At 43.0% G+C, this 20,458-nt stretch overlaps 1 long non-coding RNA gene across 1 annotated transcript; it reads left to right on the top strand.

Moving 5' to 3' along the window:
• Window positions 1-5,250: 5,250 nt before the first annotated feature.
• LOC130030776 (uncharacterized) lies at window positions 5,251-15,966 on the top strand. The gene is made up of 4 exons (XR_008793477.1): window positions 5,251-5,312; window positions 12,627-12,738; window positions 14,396-14,525; window positions 15,862-15,966. It is a non-coding gene; the product is annotated as an uncharacterized LOC130030776 (long non-coding RNA).
• Window positions 15,967-20,458: the final 4,492 nt, after the last annotated feature.

Raw genomic sequence — 20,458 nt, 5'->3', positions numbered from 1 at the left:
TATCTACACAATTAAATACTAGGAAATTTTTAGGAAAAATAAAGCTATGAAATTTGTTTATAAATAGTGGACATGGAGAATATCATGCTGAGTGAAATGAGTCAGAAGGAGAGGGATAGAATGATTGGACTCATTTATGGGATATTGGAAAAAACCCATAACATGAGACCAATACCCAAAGACAGTAGAAACAAGGGCCAGGAAGATTGGTCCACAGTTGGAAATCTGCCTCAAGTGCTTGAGGAGAAGGTGGTTGGGACAGAGAAGTGACCACCATGAAAAAGATAGGGAAATGATCAGTTTGGATAAGAACTGCATGCTGAAAATAGTAAAGGAACAAACATAATCGCCTCTCAGTACCTGGATTGCAAGTCATAATGCCCCAAAAGGGAGAGAAGGAAACAGTGCCTGCCATAGAGAGAGACTGCGGGGAGGGTGGTGGGAGGGAAACTGGGACATTGGTGGTGGGAGATGTACACTGGTGGAGAAATGGGTGTTGAAACACTGTATGACTGAAACCTTACCATGATCAACTTTGTAACTCACGGTGATTCAACAAACAACAACAACAACAACAAACCTCTCTGGGAAAGTTTTCAAACAGCAGTGGAGGATTTCGCCACTTTGCTGGTGGTGAGGTGAGGTAAGTGTTATGCCAAACCACAAATGCCAACAGTATTGTAAACATAGAACTTAAATTATAATAATTTTTAGAGGATAGTGGATGGTTGTGGGATCTTTGGTGGTGATTCAATAAGTTTGTATATCAGGTCTAAAAGCATAAGTGCTGCTACAACAGTGTAACCTAAACTATAATAAAATAACTGCAATGACCTCAATTAGTTTTGTAAAAATAATGTGTTTTTATGAAAAATAACTCTATAGTCTATGAACAAGGTTGGTTAGAGGAGTGACCCTTGTATTTTTTGTCGCTTAGTTCTGGCCTCACATAGACAAGGCATGTGCTCTGTTTTAAATGCATATATTTTTAAATGCATAGTGGCAGACTGAGTAGAAGTCAGCTGGATTCCCACAAGTGTTTGACATTCCATCTGCTACACTACCATTTGTCATCTAGTATCTAGAAAATTCTCCTCTATCTCCCTTGTAAGGGAATAAGAGTGTAGTGAGTTAGAAAGAGAGGAACAGACATAAGAAGGACTGCACTCATTGTGGAGTATAAAATAACATAACATGAGACTGATACCCAAGATGGTAGGTACAAAGGCCAGGAAGATTGCTCCATAGTTTGAAGTCTGCCTCATGAGTGAGGGGAGAAGGCAGCTGGAATAGAGAAGGGATCACTAAGAAAATGATGGTTGGAAGGAACGGTCAGAATGGGAGATGTGTGCTGAGAGTACATAAAGGACCAAAATGATGGCCTCTCAGTACCCGTGTTGCAAATCATAATGCCCAAAAGTAGAGAGAGAGAGTATGTGGGAAATTGTCTGCTATTGAGGCAGAGGGAGGGTGGGAAAGGGGGGGTATACTGGGGAGATTGGTGGTGAGGAATGTGCACTGGTGATGGGATGGGTGTTTGATCATTGTATGATTGTGACTCAAACATGAAAGCTTGTAACTGTATCTCACAGTGATTCAATAAAATAAATTTTTTTAAAAAGGGGAATAAGAGTGTAGAGACAAACAATGTGTTTGTGTTGCTTGAAAAGGTGTTTAGAACAACCTTGAGCCTCCCCTGGAGAAGGACTTGAAGATGATCCCCCACATTCCACACTTTGAGAACCTCCATGGGAAGTCATGGAAGGCTTCTGAGCAAGGGGAGGTAACTTTGGCTCTTAGTTGCAGGAAGTTTCCTCTGGCAGCTCAAGTGTCAGGTCGGGGGTGGGGGGAATGAAAGGTGACAAAGGGTCTAACTGGTCCAGGTGCCACCCAGGGCAGGAGTGGAGTGAGTGAGGACAGAAAAGCAGCGATCTTTTGGAAGGGGATGTTAATGAAAGAGGGACAGCCTCTGACATCATTCTTGAAGGTCCCTAGTGCTGAACCGTTGCCACCCTGACCCCTCACATGAAGATCCAGAACCAGGGTTGAGGTTCAAGTTTCACCTTCCACCCTCACTTTGGGAAGAAAGTAAGGCTGTGGGAAGAAGCAAGACCTCACTGTTGGTTCCAGAACAGGGAATAAAGGGATTATCTTTAGTTCTTCCAAGGCCAGCAGGTCAAGTCAACATTTGTCCATGCTGTACTACTGACACTCACCCTTTCAGCTGACCCTCCACCTGCAGGCGTGGCAACCGAAGGAAACAGCTGTGCTGACAAAGGTACTTATGGATAAAAATTTCCAGAGTCATCCAACACAATCCAGCAATCAATCTCCTTGGTATTTACACAATTATGTTGAAAACTTATGTCCACAGAAAACTTCAAGTTGATGTTTATAACCACTTGATTGGTAATGGCCCAAACTTGGAAGCAACCAAGATGTTCTCCATTAGGGGAATGGATAAATAGAATGTGACATGTCCAATCAATGGAATATTATTTAGCATTAGAAAGAAATGGCGTATCAAATCATGAAGAACAGGAATGAAGCTTGAATTCATGTTCCTGAGTGAAAGACACCATTGAGTAGGTTACAGTTTAATTCTAAATATGTGACATTTTGGAAAAGGTACAACTATAGAGATGATTAAAAAATCAGTGTTTGTCAGAGGTTGGGAGGGAGAAGTAGGGATGAATTGGCAGAATACAACAGGACAATGAAACTATCCCGTGTGTGAAATGGTGGGTACATGTCACTAGACATTTGTTAAAATTGATAGAATGCACAATACCAAGAGGGAACTCTACTGCAAACAGTGCACTTTGAGTGACAATAAAGTGTGAGGGTGGGTTTATCATTACAATATGAGGCCCGCACTGGTAAAGAATGCAAGTAATGGAGACTGTGCATTTGGGGGTATGGGCTATATGAGAACTTTCTGCATATTTTTCCTTGAGACTAAAACTCTAAAAACAAAACAAAACAGAAACCACTTTGCATTTAAAAATAAAACTTCTTTAGTACTCCAGGCCCGGAATTGTGTTTCCCTTACAACCTTACTCCCACCAAGCCTGTTAGTCTCTCATCTATGGACTTCCTTGCCCACATTCTATAATGAACAGGTGTGTAATTATGTCTCAGTGGTGGTCATACTGAGACATGTTCTGAGAACATGCTTTCAAATGACCCAAGCCAAGTAGTTTCTAACACATATCAGTAGATAGAAAGTGTGCAGGATGAAGTTAGATCATGGTGAAGAGCTGTTCCTGGGTCTTGCCTCCTGAGTCTGGCTCTTGACTCTTCAAAGGAAGCAAAGGCAAATTCCTCAGCTTCTTGGAGCACAACCTCTTTGCCTGTAATGTGAGAGTTATAACATTCACCCTCACTGATTTAGGGAAGGGTAAAATAAGATGAAGTGTGCGGAGCATGTAGCACCCGACTGGGAAGACAACACAATTTAGACAGAGCCTCTAAGAACTGACAAATCAGGGGTGGAAACTGAAATCCTCAAACCTCGGGCTGAACAGGGGAACAGGTCTCTGACTTCGAAGTCAGAGAGAGAGTGATTTCTACCAGAGGAACGTCTAAAGATGAGACTAGAACATGGATTTCAAAGAATGCACCAGGCATTTATTCATTCATTCTTTTTTTATTAGTGAAACACCATGAGGTACAGTTATAGATTTAACAAATTTTTGTGCTTGGGTTTCAGTTATACAATGATCAAGTACCCATCCCTCCACCAGTGCCCATTTTCCACCACCACAGATCCTAGTATCCCTCCCACCCCCCATCCCCCTCCATCCCACCCTGCCTCTGTGGCAGGGCATTCCCTTTTGTTCTCTCTCTCACCTTTTGGGTGTTGTGGTTTGCAAAAGGCATTGAGTGGCAATCATGTTTGGTCTATAGTCTACTTTCAGCATGCTTCTCCAATCCTGGGAGGATCCTTCCAACACCCTTTATTTGGTGCTCCCTTCTCTATCTGAGCTCCCTTTTCCCCTAGCACGTGTGGCTGGCCTCCAGTTTTATGGCGCATTTTCTGTCTTTCAAGTTGCCCATAGGAACAATTTGAGCAAAGGATCTGAGGGAGGAAGGGACAGAACATGGCAGGGGAACAATGGGTAGACAGAAGTGAATTTAGGCTACACTGAAGAATGGCTGATGTATGTTCAGCAGGTCAAGACCCCTTTGGCTGGTATTCAGTACAAGTATCTGATCTTTGCCCCAAATAATGAAGTGAGTTAAAGTGATAGGATGCTCAGTTGTCCCTTCTCGCGAACTGCCACAAAGAATGTAGTTGAAGTACCATGCCTTTACATCTATAGCCATATCTTACAACATATCCATATGTTGCAGAGAACAAAGCCTGGAAGGAAATGAACCAAAGGGTTTGCAGGTATTGTCTCTAAATAGACTGTTAAAATGAGTTCTTATGTTTAAAATATATTCCTTTATGAACATGGATGATTTGGAATAATCTGAAATACAAATTATAATACTAAAAAGTAAAATGAGCTGGGTTTTGGTTTCTGGACCAAGTGGTGAAGAAGCTAATCACAAATACCTTGCTAGTACAAGCTAGTCACAAGTGATTAGGGAAGAACAAATAATAGATGTCCAATCTATTGGCTTTGTCCAGCCTCTGAAGGTTGACACTGTCAGCAATATTACCTTGAGTCTTAGGAAGAACAGGTTATCATGTCCCATTATTTGGTGACATCACTGCCATCAGCATGATACCATGGCTGGGCCCCTTAGCTCCCACCAGCCCATGACTTTTATTTATATCTGTCTCCTTCCTCCACTACTCCTTTATAGAACTCAGGCTGAGAGCAAGAAGGCTTGGGAGAAAACAAGTCCACCAGTATATACATATATATATATATACATACATACATATATATATTAATCACCAACACCTGTCTCTTGAGTCTTGACCTTATAGCTGTGAGTAGCAGCCCTTGGATTTGGTAATAGCTTTGGAGAACCAGCCAGGCTCATTTGTATGCCTCAGGTGGTTTCGCTCTCTCAGTTCCCTCTCAGCTTGCAGCAGTTGGCTACAGCAGGCTGTCAGGGCTTACCCTATTATGTTATCAGGTGTGGCAACAGCCAGTGTGTACTGGCAATTCAAGATTCACTGGCCCCTCAGGGTAAGCTTTTGAGATTCTCAGCAGTTGCCAAGATTTCTAGGTCGTGGGAACAAGATCCATTGGTGTCAGGTTCTCTGTTCTTTCCTTTCCCTCTCTGCATCAGCTTCCTTATGTGCTACATTGGCTTTTGGTTTTGAGAAAACGAATGGAATCTAAGATTAGGTAAGTCCTTGATGTGCACAGTCAGAAACTCCCTATCCTCCAATCTCAGCTCTTTGCCATATGTGACCCTTGGGTCATTTGCAGATAGAAATATAAGAGATTTGGAAACCTCTGCCAAAGGCTTCAGTGGTAGACTGTGTGTTTAGAAGCACTGATTTTTCTTTGGTAATTGGTAATTATAGTGGATCTGTGTGTGTGTGTGTGTGTGTGTGAATCATATACAGTCATGAACATCTGATGAGAAAATGATACTCAGGTGTAACACCAATTAGCCTATATATTTTCATGGGAGGAAATGGCCCCTGAAGGGGTCTCTGAATTATTATTCTGTCTTATAATTGCAAACAGTTTATCAAGGATCTAACAAATAGGATGAAATACCAGATTTTTAAGTTTATAAGTTATTATATTCCTCCCCGCCCTGACCAGGGCCCCGGCAGCCGAAGACCTCCAGGACCAGCCACCACCATGCTGAGACCACTCTCTGCACACCTGAAGGTACCAGCAGAGGGACAAAGCCACGTGGGTTCCGGGGCCGAGATTTCCGAGCCTACACGGATTGGAGTCAAGCATCCTCCACCCAGATCCTCCAAATTCCAGTAGGCGGGGGTCACACCCACCAACTGGCCCCCTGGCACCGTGTAATCCCATCAGCGGCCAAGACTCAGAGACTATAAAAACCAGCTCCCAGAACCGCACGGCTGCATTCGCGGCCGCACGGCATCTTATTATGACATCTCATTCCTACTTTGACAAACTGGCAGGCTACCGAATGTAGCCTGCCTACACGGCAGAGTCTGGCAAACTCCCCGTGGCGTACCCAATATGCCAAATACCAGTAACAATGATGGGTCTCATTCTCCTAAAGAGCCTTGAATATAATCTCAGGGCTAGGATGAAGGAGACGTTACTGGGGCCTGCTCAAGGCAATTGATGAATAACAGGATGATCTGTGATCTGTGTGATCTGATATACAAATATTTCTATCAGAAAGGGTCCGTGTTGATGACACAGAGGGGACAGAAAAGATACTAAAAGTAGGATAAAGAAAAGAAAAGGAGTATCATGAATTATTTAAACCTTATGATGTCCCTGCCTTGTCTCCTGAACCTCAGGTGACGACACTACCAATCTGGCCATGGTGATAGGCTTCCCATGCAAAATGAAGGGTGTATTTGAAATCGTCCTTTTTGAACCCAGTGGGGTAATCAATTTGGGAATCCAGGGAACACTGGATAGGGAAATATCCATTATGGCAATCGTCCTTTTTGAACCCAGTGGGGTAATCAATTTGGGTATCCAGGGAACACTGGATAGGGAAATATCCATTATGGCAATTCTCCATGAATTAATGGATTAAAAGATCAAAGATAATAGGTTGTATATTGTTGATCCTACAGATTATTTTCTGCTTCCAATGAATTAAATTAGTAAAATTCAAATCTTCTACATGGAAATAAACTTCTCCCCAACTGATTTTATTTAGTTAAATATTTGCTACCCTTTCCCCACAAGGGTGCTGTTCAGGCCTTATTTTACATTTTAACTGACAGCTGATGAAAGAGGGCAATCAGGAAAGACAATGAGAAATCATGACACTCTCATTAAGAAGATTCCCCGAGGGACACCTGACCTTAAAGGAACTGTCATCTGTTAGACCCAAACTGGGACCTCAATGATGAGGTAATTAAATTTCGGAGTGTATGAGAGGAGTATTTACAAAGACTTCAGGAAAGGGTGCCCAAACAGAGGAGTTTAAATTAGATACATGAACTTCGTCAGAAAAACTACAGAGGAGCCCTCAGAATGTCTGGAAAGGATTGATCAGACATACAGAACTTATGAAGATATGTATCCAGAAGTCCCAGAAAATGTCAGAATGCTAAAGTTAACATTTTATAAAACAAGATACTGTGCACAAGGAAGAAAGAGCTATTGGTCTGAGCCAGTTGGTGGGCATTGCCTTGGGCGTTTTTGATGGGAGGGAGAAAAAACCAGAGACCAATCACCATTCTGGTAGACCAATCACCACCTACTACTTATAGGATATAGGATGATTTGTGGTGTCCCCAGGAAAATAGGAAGGAGAAGGCCTATAAAAAAAGGACGAATGTACATACTTTTGGAAGGGCACTTGGACAAGGGATAAACCCAGTGAAACAGAGAGACAGCTACAAAGAAGACAGGAAAAGGGAGAAGAAGCATATAGAAAAATTACAGCTGAGATGTATATCCTGAGCTGACATTCCAAGGATTGTAAAAAGGATTTGGGATGGTTTACCTGTAACCTCAGTAATTGGCACTATTTTATAACAATTTCTAGTTGTTCATTTTGTGTTTGGGACTGAATATGTGGTGGTGGTGTCTAAAAAAATTAGTAATTTAGTTCTGCATTAATTACATTCTGAACTCCTATTGGCAAATTTAAGTGCAGCAAAGGAAACCCGTGGGTCTCATTTGTTCGTTTGCTTTTGGAGCTCAAGGATCAAAGTTGGGTAGGGTATGTGCCAGGCAAGAGCTCTACCTGCTGTCCCATCTCTCTGCACTCACCCCCACATTTCCTCCTCAGTGGTCTGTGTCAGAATCCTGGATCCCCATCCGCCTCCTGCCTTACTCAAGAAAATCACTTGGCAGGCCTGGGAGGTGAATGAGAGACTCAAGAACACAATCTCCCTTCTCAGTGCTCCACATTCTCTACATCTCCCCGTTTGTTCATATCCCTGATGTACAGTTTGAAACAGGTTAGTGATTCATCCTTCAAATAGTATAAGTGAGTCTCTACTGCCTTAATCCCTTGGGGCCTTCCATGCAGGAGTGTTTGCTTTGGAAGTGGAGAAGAACGTGGTGATGGACATGGTGAAATAGAGGGCTTCTCATCGCTTTCCCAGTTGTCTATCACCCATTGCCACGTCCTCCCCAGTAATGGGGGTCACCCACTACTTATAGAAGCTACCAATAGCAGAACACATTAAAAACTGACAACACCGACCTGGGTCATCTCTGCAGTGCATGGGAGAAACTCAGGTGAGCACAATGCAATCTCTCCAATCTGCCTTTTCTTCCAAGAAGGAAACCAGACTAAAATATTTGATAAATTTTACCAGCTGCAAATGAGGCCTCAATTTTATCACAGAGCATGAATAACAGTGACTTAACTAATGATGAAGTTCTGGGGATAAGCTATTAAACTGGTGAGCTGGATCCAACCAGTTCTTCCCTCTGTAACCCCAGAGGTTGTGACTTTTATAAAAAAAAAATAGCTGCAGAATTTTAGCCAGTGATCTGTTAATCAATCAGAAAGGAGCACAATAGGGAAAAAAAGCTGGATCAGTCCACTCTTTCAGAAACACGAGCCAACAACTTCCATTTTTGTCTTACTAATTATCCCAGAGAGCAAAGAAGGTTTGGAAATAAACCACATCTGCCCTTAAAACTGAAAGTTATCTATAAATAGAGAGGGAAGAATACACACTTTTACGTCCCCAACTTTCCATTTCCTGGTTTTTAAAACAGGTGTAACAATATTTATGGCCTGAGGCAGGACCGTGGCTGAGATTTAGTATAGACCCAGCACTGTGCACCCAGAGTCCCTTGGTCACCCTGTCGTCTGGCGGGCTCTGTTAGTCTGTGTCTTCTAAAGAACATTTTAGGACCAAGGAAGGCAAAGAGAAGAAACACTAACCTGAAACACTAATTAGAAGTTAACTTAGGTCCTGACCTCAACAATGTTTGAAATGTTTGTTGAATTCTCATAGTAATTCTTTTGAGTAGGTTTGTGGTAGGGCATACGCAGGTAAAAGCTATGAGACTCAGGCCCTATCCACTAACTAGGAGTGATCCCAGGACGTGCATGACCTTCCTCTGAGTCCCAATTCCTCATCAGATAGTGTACTGGGTGGAACAGGTGTTGTACTGGGTGGAAATAACAGGTATTGTACTGGGCGGAAATAAGACAAGGTAAATCCTTTGGTCCCTCCACTGTTACACCCATGGGGGGGAACCCCCACCATTTGCTCCATAGATAATTTCTCAGAGTGGCCCAGAAATGGATTCCCACAGGTACTGTATCCAAAACAACGTCTCAGACTTCTGTGAACAGGGTGGTCAGCCTGCTTCTCATCTGCTGTGGGCTGATCACTCTGCTGATTACTGAGTATTTGAATTTTTAAATCACTTATGAATCTAGTCTATATTCTATATTTTAATTTATTGGTTTTTAATCTACTGGTCCTTTTATTTTTCAGAAAATCTGTCTTGAAAATTTTTTTGACTATTAGACAAAATGATGAAATATTGTAAAGGCTCTGAGAGTTACTCTCTTTTTCCAAAGAGAAAGATCAAGTGATTTGAGTGGAGCGGTTTCATTCTGTTATGGAGTGGAGTGGTTTCATTCTGTTATAAGTGGAGTGGTTTTATTATGTCATGACATACTTGTACTTCATGAGGATGGAACTACTATAGTTTTGCTCTTACCACTCAGGGTGACTATTTCTAGGGCATAGACTTTTCCCTTGGAGGAGAGTCTTTTGAGTATTAATTGAAAGCTTGAAGTATCTGCAAAGATCCTCCATTGCTTGAATGCCAACCAATATCTCACAGCATTACACAGTAAAGTGAAGAATCTTTGCCCAGCTTTGAAACTACCATCTGCCAAATAACTTAGAACATAAGTTTTTTTTAAAAAAAAAAAACGGTACCATTGTGAGGCTCAAATTCAGAGGCTCACAACAATCTACATCTCTGACCCTGTTAACCTAACAAATTTGACATCAACTATAATGTGTAGCATTGCCACCCCACCCCTAACCTCTTTCTACCAACACACACACAAACACACACACACACACACACACATCAATTTTCTGATGCTAACTGGTGTCCTGCAATTTAACCCAATTCTGACACTTCCTAGAAAAGCTCTCAGATTTCACAGGCTAAGGGTCAATCTCCCAAGACTGCTTCCTCTTCTGCCAACTGTGAGTCTAGCAACCTTTGCCTCTAAGCAGCTGAATAGAAGTAAGAGCCCCCTACTAATCCCCTTTCTTGGGTTTGATGACTTTGCTATGGTAACCCAACAGAAGTCAGAGAAACATTTCATGTACCAGATCAGTGGCTTATTATAAAAGGAGAAGACTCAGGAGCAGAGAGATGAAGAAATGCTATGGACAAAATATGTGAGGAAGAGATGAGCTTTCAGGTGCTCCCTTGGGTGCACCACTTGCCCCAAAGGCCGTCAATCTGGAAGTTCTTTGAAGCCATTTTCTTTGGGTTTTTATGGAGACTTTATGATACTGGCATGATTATTAAATCATGAGGCATTGGCGATCTGATTCAAACTGCAGCTCTTTCTCCCTTTGCCAAAACTGAGGATTCAGGGGTGGGATTGAAAATCTCAGCTCTCTAATTGCATTTTTTATTTCTTAGTCAAAGAGATCATCCTAAGGTGCTTTCCAAAAATCACCATGTTAACATAAGAAAATAAAAACATTTATCGCTTAGGAGATGCCATACATTTAGGAGTTCTGTGACAGAAATGGAGACAAGCAATTCATTTATTACTATGAGTCACAGCACTGGAAATTTTACACTGCACACATGAACTAAGAGTAGTTAAACTGAGTTGAGGAATGTCTGCATGCCAATTTTGAGGCTTCTTCCCTGGGAGCACCCTCCTTAGAGGATTTTATCTTTCAATTCCCCAGACTTTAGTGGCCCCGAGTTCTAAGTTATGTCTAATGGTCCTTTTTGCCTGGACTTTGTATTCTCTCTACAGTAAATGGAAAAGTGACCTCAGGCAAAAATTTGGGTGAAAATGGATTTGTTCTTGAAAGGTACTTTTCTTTCTATGGATAAAATAAAAGGTTCTCAATTATTATTTTATCTATGTCCATCTTTAAAGTTACTTTTGGTTGGAGGTTTGGTCTGAGAACTGTCAGAACTGAAGCCAGAACCCTGCACTTGAAATTTGAACTCAGATCCTGTTGGCACTTGGTGACCATTCATTTTAGGGTAGGTGAGCAACTTGAACACAGGAAATGCATGTTTGCAAAACAATTTTAAGGTTGGTTTTTTCCAGAATACTGTTTATGGGACATAATGTGGGAGATGAGTGAAGAAAAATATCCACATATTTTTACCCCAGTGCTGTTTGGAATGATAATATGAAGCTGAAAAATAACAAAAATGGTCAAAACGAAGAGACAGATAGAATAAACACTGGTCAATCCAAATGCTAGAATATTCTACAAAAAGGAAGCAGGGAGATAGTTATAATGCATCAATCACTGTTGGAATAAGTGATTCTATAGGAACATGGAAGGAAAACCAGGCATTTTATAATGTCCCATGAATGCATGTGGTGTGTATATGTGCAAAGGAAAATTTTCAGAAGGAAATACAGCTAAAGTTATTTGTATTTTCTGAGAATCATTTGTATTTTCTTTTTACTTTTAATTTGTAGTTTTTTCCACCCTCAATTTTCCTATTTGCCTAAAAGTCCAATTAAATGAAAATACTAAATCAAATAGGTTGTTCCATGTGGAACTGAAAACTGGAATTGGGCATCAACTCCCTGAATGTTAACTGTGCCTAATCATAATTTACCTGTCAGTTTCATATCATCCTGGCTGCTACAAGGGCCAGAAAGATGACTTTCTCGCTTGGAAACTGTCTTTTGCTCTAGAGTAAGACGGAAGGTGTGTCTTCTTGAATGACAATGACCTTAGCTGTCAAATGAGTCCTCTTAGTTCTAGCACACCTGAAATGCGGGACCTATCAGTGAACGATGCCCTCTGTTATGTCGAATTTCAGATCCCCAGCTGCAGAGTGATCAGTTCCACACACGATAATGCAAAAGCAAAGGAACTTTATTTCTAGCTCGAGCTTGGGTCCAGGTTCCATCCAATGCAGTGGGGTCTTGACAAGGACCCTGACTCCAAGTCATAAGCAATTTATATAGGTTTCAAGGTTGAGCAAGCACTATAATAATAGTGATCAAGCAACAGTTGTCAGCAATTAGTCAACATTTGATAACAGTGAGTTTGTGGTTGTTCCAAAAAAATGGACATAGTAACAGCCAGTTTGTGGTTGTTCCAAAAAATGGACATAATGACCCCTCATAAGCAGTCAGATGATCTAGCAGTTCCTTCTTTGGGCAGGTAAACTCAACTGGGAGTTTACCAATTGAGTAAACTGAACCAATTGCAAGTTCAGTTTCTGGGAAACAGAAACTTAGGCCTAGTCAAAACTTAGCATTAGCTGTGGCCTGTCTTGGCATCAATTTCATCCTCACACCTCTACTCCATTTCCCTGCAGGTACCTGCCAGGATGCTGAAGGTCTCTGCCCTCATCGCTCTCCTCTGTGGGCTTCTCGCCTCTACCTCTGCTCAATACCACCAGTCCGGTGTGTCGGCCCAGTTCCTTGATGGTGAGATTCTCCTTTGCCCAACTCATGACCCTTGTCTAAAGTCCAGGTCCTGAGCCAGTGTTGGCTATGTTATTACTATCACAGAACCTGGGCAGAGCTAACACCATTCACTGTGAGCTCTTCTAATACATCCCTCCATTTCTATGTATAATCCCCTTGAGAGTTCTTTTCTCCAGGGGCCAAAGCAATAGTACAGTGGGTAGGGCATTTTCTTTGAATGCAACTGACCTAGGTTTGATCTCTGGAACCCCATATTGTCCCCTGAGCCTTCCAGGAGTGATCTCTGAGTGTAGAGCCAGCAATAATCCCTGAGCTCTGCTATGCGTGACACTCCTGCCCCTACACAAAAAAATTTTTTAAAGGTATTTTTCCCAGTCTTCTTACCTTAATTCATCTACCAAGACCCACCTATGACAGGTAATTTTTACTTAGACAGGCCATTGCCCACCTCTACTACTACCCTGCACCCACATTCTGCAGAGTTACCTCAAAGCATTAAATACATCCTGGGATCATTCACACACTATCCCTGCTGCCTGGTACACCCTTCCTTTATCCATCCATCCATCCACACTGCTCTCTCCTTTCCTTCAGATTTCTGCTTAAAAAATCACATTTTACAGAAATGCCTTCTGTGACCTATTGAATTTGTTTGTTGTGAGCTATTGTATATGTATTTTGTTTGTTTTTGGATCACATCTTGCAACTTATTCCTGGCTCTGTGTTCCGGGATCACTCCTAACAGTGCTTGGGGGACCCTATGTGTGCTGGGGATTGAATCAAGGTCTGCTGCATGCAAAGCAAGTGTGCCGAGACATGATGTACTACCTCTCCAGCCCCTTTGCATATTTTATTCCCCTCACTCAGCACTCTCAATTCCTCCCCCTCCTCTCCCCTCCCCTTCTCTTCACTCCCTTCCTCTCCTTTTCTCCTCTCTCACACCCTCTCCTATCCTACCCTTCCTTAATTGTGGTGCTGGGTTGGTGTGCAAGGTCTCTTGTGTGCAAGGAATGTGTTTTTTACTACCAAGCCACCTCCATGTTCCCATCTTTTCTTTCTCCTTCATATGTGGAAAGAATATTCAGCAGAAGGCACCAGTATGACTCCAATGGTTAAAATATTAAAATGATTTTTGTCAACCTCATGAAATAGCTTCTACTCAAAGACTCACTAGGTAGTACCCCCTCATCACTCAAATCACCCTGGAATCACCTCCTGGCCTCTAGCCTCCCACCGTCCCAAATCTACAGAGTAACCAGAAATTATGCTCGACATCCCAGACACTGGGGTGTGGCACTATGGCACATACCCTTCCTAACTTCTCAGTACTCATGCCCCAATATTAGGAAACTCCACATACTACCCTGCCCTGGCTCCTGCATGCCTCTCGTTGCATCTCAGTACTTCTCGCCTCTCAAACTCCCTGCTGTCAGTGCTGCCTCTTCTCACTGGCAGAACCCCATCTCCTGGCAAGGCCTTGAACTCTAGGTCCTTAGAAGTATTTACTGAATATTTGTATCTGAAACTTGGTCCAACACTGGCCAGTCCAGAAAGATGAAATGAATGAAGAACCTCACATGGTCTATGGCTCAGAGATTGTTTGTGTCTTAGACACAGTATCTGTTGGGATTGTGAGGTGGGGGGACCTGTTTTTCAGATTTGACCCAGGGACTCCTAGGCGAGGGCCTTCTTTCCGGCATCCAGACATTTGACCTCCAGGGACAACTGTCAAAAGTCCTGGGCTCTGTCTCTGGCCTCCTGGGCAAGTTGGGAAATAGTGGCATCAGGTGAGTGATCCCCGATAACCATGCCCAAAGTCTTGCTTGTTCTGGTTTGGCTTTGCTTTCCCATGTTTCCTGGCTCTGTACCGGCTCCTTCTCGGCAATCACCCTTTATCTCGGTTGGATGGCCTGAGAGCCTCTGGCTGGGAGAAATGTCCCATTTGGAGGGATGCCAAGGCAGGAAGAGGTGGGAGGAGGAGGGTTGCTTCTCATTGATCAGAACACAACAGTTTTCTCCCTCTCTCCATCTCCAACTTTCCCCCGTGAGCTCAGCCACTACAGGAGGGTGTGGCGGTGAAGGAAATTAAATGCAGAAATGCTTGCACAGCACAGCCCTCTCCTTCATGAACCCCTAGTGGATAGTCACAATAGCAACCATTACCTTACTGGGTGGGAGATGTCATCATAATAATCAGAACAACAACATTCAGATCCCTTCCTGCTCCTCTTCCAGCCAGCCCCCACATGACCCCAACCAATGCCCTCTGCCCTTGTCCAGCTTTTCTGACCCCCCAATCTTTCCCTTGGCTCCCCTATCCCTGCCACACCCACAGTCAGCATCCTCCCAGACATACCCAAGCACCTGAGCTTCTCTCTGCTTCGTTGCTCTGACTCACAGTCAACCCAGAAGGAACAGACTCTAGAGCACCCTTACCTAAAGCTTCACAAGTCTTGTCCTCATCCCTGGCCTCCAAGACCCCATGTAGAGTGGCCCTGCCTACCCTCTCACCTCCTACCACCTCTTCCCACCACAAACCCCTCTGCCTACCAGCCGCACTGCACCTGTCACCATCCTGCAAACTTTCAGCTACGTTTCAGCCCCTGGGGCCTTCATTCTTGCTCTGGCTTCTGTCTAGCCCTGACTGGCCTCATGATTGATCAGGAAAAACACCAATGACTTTGTCAAAATGCCAGCTCCCATGAGAAGCCTTTCTAAATGCCCTTTCTTTTTCTCATTTCACTGTCCATTCTTCCCCAGTCCTGTTTCCATAAGGTTCTGCAGGGCCCAGGCTTCACCGTGCCCACCGCCTGCACACTTGCTAAGCTTGTGTTGGCTTATTGTTTGACATATAAGCACTAAACTCCCCCAAGGCATGCTATATAAGATTGCAAGCTTTCACTTATGATTCATTCTCTTATTTCAACCTGCTTGGTGAGATGCATGTGTGCAAGAGCTTCCTTTGGCTTAGGGCTGTATTGTCAGTGCTTATAACATGATAGCACGCAAGGAATGACATGATTAATGAGCATGCAGTTAGTGCAAGGGAACTGCCTTTACACAAAGCAGGGTCCACCTGGATGGAAGCCATGACCTTCCTTTATATGCTATTTCTCCACCCAGGGTAAAACTGATAGACCCTCGGCTCCTTTCCGTCTCTTTCAAGAACAATCCTGATAGCAAAGATGCTGAAGTATCCATACCGTTGGAATTTTCTGTGGAAGTGAAGTGAGTTACAGCTGCCACCAGCACACAACTCTGGTCTCTTTGGCACCAATGGTCCAATAGTCTGTGTGTGTATGCATGCATGCATGTGTGTGTGTGTGTATGTGTGTGTGTGTGAAGCACACACCTTCCCCTCTCGGAAGCCTCTAGAATGCTTGCAGGCCCAGGCAAGCAGGGGAATGGAGCAGGTTTCCCTTCCCTCTTCATCCCTCAGGTTCCCACCCTTATTTATTTGGAGGTCACGAGAGTCCCTTCAGTTCTGAAGGATTGTGACCTAAGACAGGAGCATAGATTCTGCTTTGGACCCCCAACCCTCCATGGCATTATTGTCTGCCACTGCCTTAGAGATGGGGCCCTGGTGGGGTGGGCTTTGTTTATGTTCAGAGGACAGGGGTCCTCAAGACCTGGGAGCCCCCACCCCCTTCCTGAAACTTGCTCATCTACTTCCTTCATATCCATTTCAAGCCTGGCCCCGATGATCCTTAAGGAAGAAACTTCCCAAGGTTATTTGAGGTTATTTGATAACCAGCATGAACAGAAACGCCATTCAAGGTTGTGGCTTATCCACTTTGATAAGAGCGTGTTACTTGCAACCAGCCTGTCTGTGGGTGTCAGTCCATGCCCTGAGTGCCACTTACCTGGCTGAGCCACAGTCGGCAGCAGGACTCAAGCAAAACAACCATCATTCCCCAGTCTGGAGTCACCTCTTTGGAAACATGCAGCAGTGACCATTAAAATGTTTTCATTGGTTTACTTTTTCTTGTAGTTGGTATAACCTGGCTATAATACATTTATGGTTTGGACATTCAGAGTCACTGCAACTTCCCCACCACCAAAGTCCCCCCAAGATCCTCCCTCATTATCCTCAAGTCCCTTCTAGTTGGAGAAAATGCTTTGAACAGGGTGATTTTATGAGTCCTTCGCAGATGTGGAGGACCTTCGCACATACTAGAAAGTCTTAGTAAGAATGTTCTTTCTCACCAGCCCAGACTCCTGCTTTCCACAGGTTGCCAGGTGTGCCTAGCCACAAATTTACTGTGCGAGGAAATATGAGCGTTCGTGTTTATTTGAAGAAGGATTTGAATGGCAAATACCAAATTGGCCTTGAGAACTGCAGATTCCTGCCCGAGTCTGTGGAGATCCACTCTGATGCCTTGTGAGTTGTCCACCTTTTTCTCTCTATGTTCCAGTTGACTCTGAGGAGGTTCTGAGTGAGACCACCTAAAATATATCCAACAAAATCAGCCTTTTGTGGGCATGGGGATATGCAAGTAACATAGAAACTTTTATCATTTAAAAATTGTCTCATCACACTATTTTCCGAACCATGTGGCCACTTATGCAGCCACACAACATTTCCTGATATGCAAAGTGATCAATGGAAAGTAAATGATCTAGCATTTGTCCCTGAAAATCAGCTTGAGTGGTGGTGGGAAAATCTGAGCAAAAGATAATGCCCAACCAAAGTACATCTGGACTATGTATTTAACTATGGTGCTATGCTTCCCTGGGAGGGGAAGTGTGTCTGTCCCTCCACCTGTCCCCCTTTGCGGTGACGACATGTTGGCCTGCATCTTTTAGTTCCTAATGAACAGCTAGATATGAGACTTCATTGACGAGGCACGTGAGGATGGTATGGGGGTGGAATGGGCCCTACTCCCCACCATGACAATGCTCTGGGTTGCCATCCTCAAACGCCTCCTCTGGCTTCTGACCCACCATGATCCCAGAGGCACACATACCAATCTCGGAATCCAGGGGCTTCTGGCAGTAATCCCTCTACGTTTATTACTAAAATATCAGAAATCCAAATTCACGTGGCCACTATTGTGGCCACACGACATTATTATGCTCTTCATAATCAGCAATAGAAAACAAATTTTCTAATGATGTATTTGTGGCCGGTCTGAATGTTGGGGGAAATTCCAAATAACAATGTTGGGTCTTTTGTCGTAATATTGAATGTGATCAACGTGAAGAGAGAGAGTAAAATGGAAATCTGCCACACTGCTGGGACATGGGTGGGAGGGGAGGTTTACTGGGGTTCTTGGTGGTGGAAAATGTGCACTGGTGAAGGGAAGGGTGTTTGATCATTGTATGACCGACCGAGACTTGAACTGAAAAATAGTCTCATAATATTATATAATAGTGATGTGATAGTTTACAATATTATCATATAATGGAGCGATAGCACAGCGGGTAGGGCGTTCGCCTTACAAGCGGCCAATATGGCCGACCCGAGTTCGATTCCTCTGCCCCTCTCGGAGAGCCCGGCAAGCTACCGAGAGTATCCGATATGCCAGACACAGTAACAACAAAGTCTCCAATAGAGACGTTACTGGGCCCGCTCGAGCAAATCGACGATCAACGGGAGGGCCTTTACCTTTACCTATAGTAATACATAATGTAATAATTTCAAGGATGTGAAAAATCTATTATATAATACAGAGGGAAAAGAAAGCTGGATCCTTAACTACTGGTTGACATCTAAGTAATTTATGATTTTTTTTACTAGTATCAATTATCTTGAGCCTTTCAGACCACAAAGTTTTTCCAAAAATAAAGTTATTTCCTTACTGAAAAAGTATAGACAGTATTATATTTCAAGGCATATGAATTGGGGGGTTCTCCTTGGGGGCTACATCCAGCAGTTCTTAGAGCTTATTCCTGCTTCTGTGGTCAAGCACCACACCTGGAGGTGCTTGGTGGACCCTATATGAAATCAAACTGGGGTTGGCTAGATGCAAGGCCAACTCCTGTACTACCTCTCCATCCCTCCTGGTATATAATAGTCTTAAGGAAATTCAGATCACTTACCAAATCCTTGCCAAAGAACTGAACTGAGGCATGTAATCTGCTTGGCACCCATACGCCTCGCCCATTATCAGCCACTCTCTGTAGAATTTTCCTTCTCAGAGAAAGGCGCAAGAACTTCTCCTGCTCTCAACTCCCACTAAAGCAAGGATTTCACAGACATTAGGTTCTGATACTGACTTTTCAGAGGAACTCTCAGAAATCTGCCCTTTAATCGGCAAGAATTGTAGTATTTTCTTCTAAATGTATACTGTCTCTCATTTTCACAATCCCCTTCTGTGAAGTTTATTTAGTCTTTATTTACTTTCATGTACTTATTTGGTTTGGGGTCCACACTCAGCAATGCTCTGGGAACCAGATGGTGCTGGAGATCAGACCCAAAGCTCCAGCATACAAAGCTGCACCAACTCCTCAGCTGCAAGATTTGTTTTTATTTATTTATTTTTGTTTTTTTGTTTGTTTGTTTCTGGGTTTTTTTTGTCACAGATTCTATGTGAAAAACTTATGCTTTACTATCTCCTGACTCCATTCATATTTGTTTAATTACTTTTGTTTGGGGGCCACACCCAGCGATGCTAAGTGGTTACTTCTAGCTCTGCACTCAGAAGTTACTTTCTGCAGTGCTAGGGGTATCATATGGGATGCTGGGAATTAAACCTCGGTTGGCCATGTGCAAGACAAATGTCCTACCCATTGTACTATCACTTCAGCCTAGAGAGTTCTTTTTAATTTCGACCCATATTTATAATAAACTCTGAATCTAGTGATTATTGCTAATCTGTGTTCTACCCTGCCCTTTTCATTCATGAAGTTTATGTTTTGATTCCCCCCTTGAATACACACTGTTCTGAACAAGATATGGGTGTGGAAGTCTTTCTGGCCTCCTGCCATGTTTAGACATAAGTGAGAACCAGGCCAGAGAGGGACATCCTGAACTCCCAGGCCTCCGCCCCTAAGAAGACACTCACAATGGTGCCTGCATTATTTTTATTTATTGAGAAAAGCAAGTCTTACTTTGTGGGAAGAATAGATCAATATTTATATAAATTGGCTTTTAATAGAATTAATGAACTGTCAGCCTGAGCATTAGACAGAACTGCCCCCCCCCACCATGTAAGAGTGAGGGGCACTGGCCATTGACCTGTTGGAGCAAGAGATAGTCAAGAAATGAGAATGTATGTGGAAAAGGAGAACACGGACTAAGCCAGGAAGAGTTTTCTGGAGAAAGTCAGATGAATGGTCCCAAAAACATGATAGAAATATGAAAAAAAAATCCTAGGAGAGAGAAGTCAAATAAGCACAGGAAAGGAGTGATATGGAACAATGAGAAGCATAATATTATTTAATTTGAAATATTAAGTTTAGGGAACCATAAGACAAAGATGAGAACTGAAGGGTTGATGAAATGCTAAGGAGTTAAGAAGTAGTTTCAGGCAACTTGGTTTTAACTGAGTAAAGAAGTGACAGAAAGAATGGAGAGTTTGGGAGAAATTAATCCATTCTACAAATTCCTTTGATTCTTTTATTTAGAAAACTCCCATCTGTAGCTACACAACTTGTCAACATTGAGAAAATTGTGGAAAACATGACAGTCCAGAATTTGGGAGCTAAAGTAAGTATGTAAACTTTGCTTTTGAGTCTAGGACCCAGAGTTTGGTGAGTTTGAATCCCCTTAATAACC

The sequence above is a fragment of the Sorex fumeus genome, unplaced genomic scaffold, assembly GCF_029834395.1.
Source record: "Sorex fumeus unplaced genomic scaffold, SorFum_2.1 ptg000044l, whole genome shotgun sequence".
In the NCBI taxonomy this organism is placed as follows: Eukaryota; Metazoa; Chordata; class Mammalia; order Eulipotyphla; family Soricidae; genus Sorex; species Sorex fumeus.
This window is presented reverse-complemented; position numbering and strand designations above follow the sequence as displayed.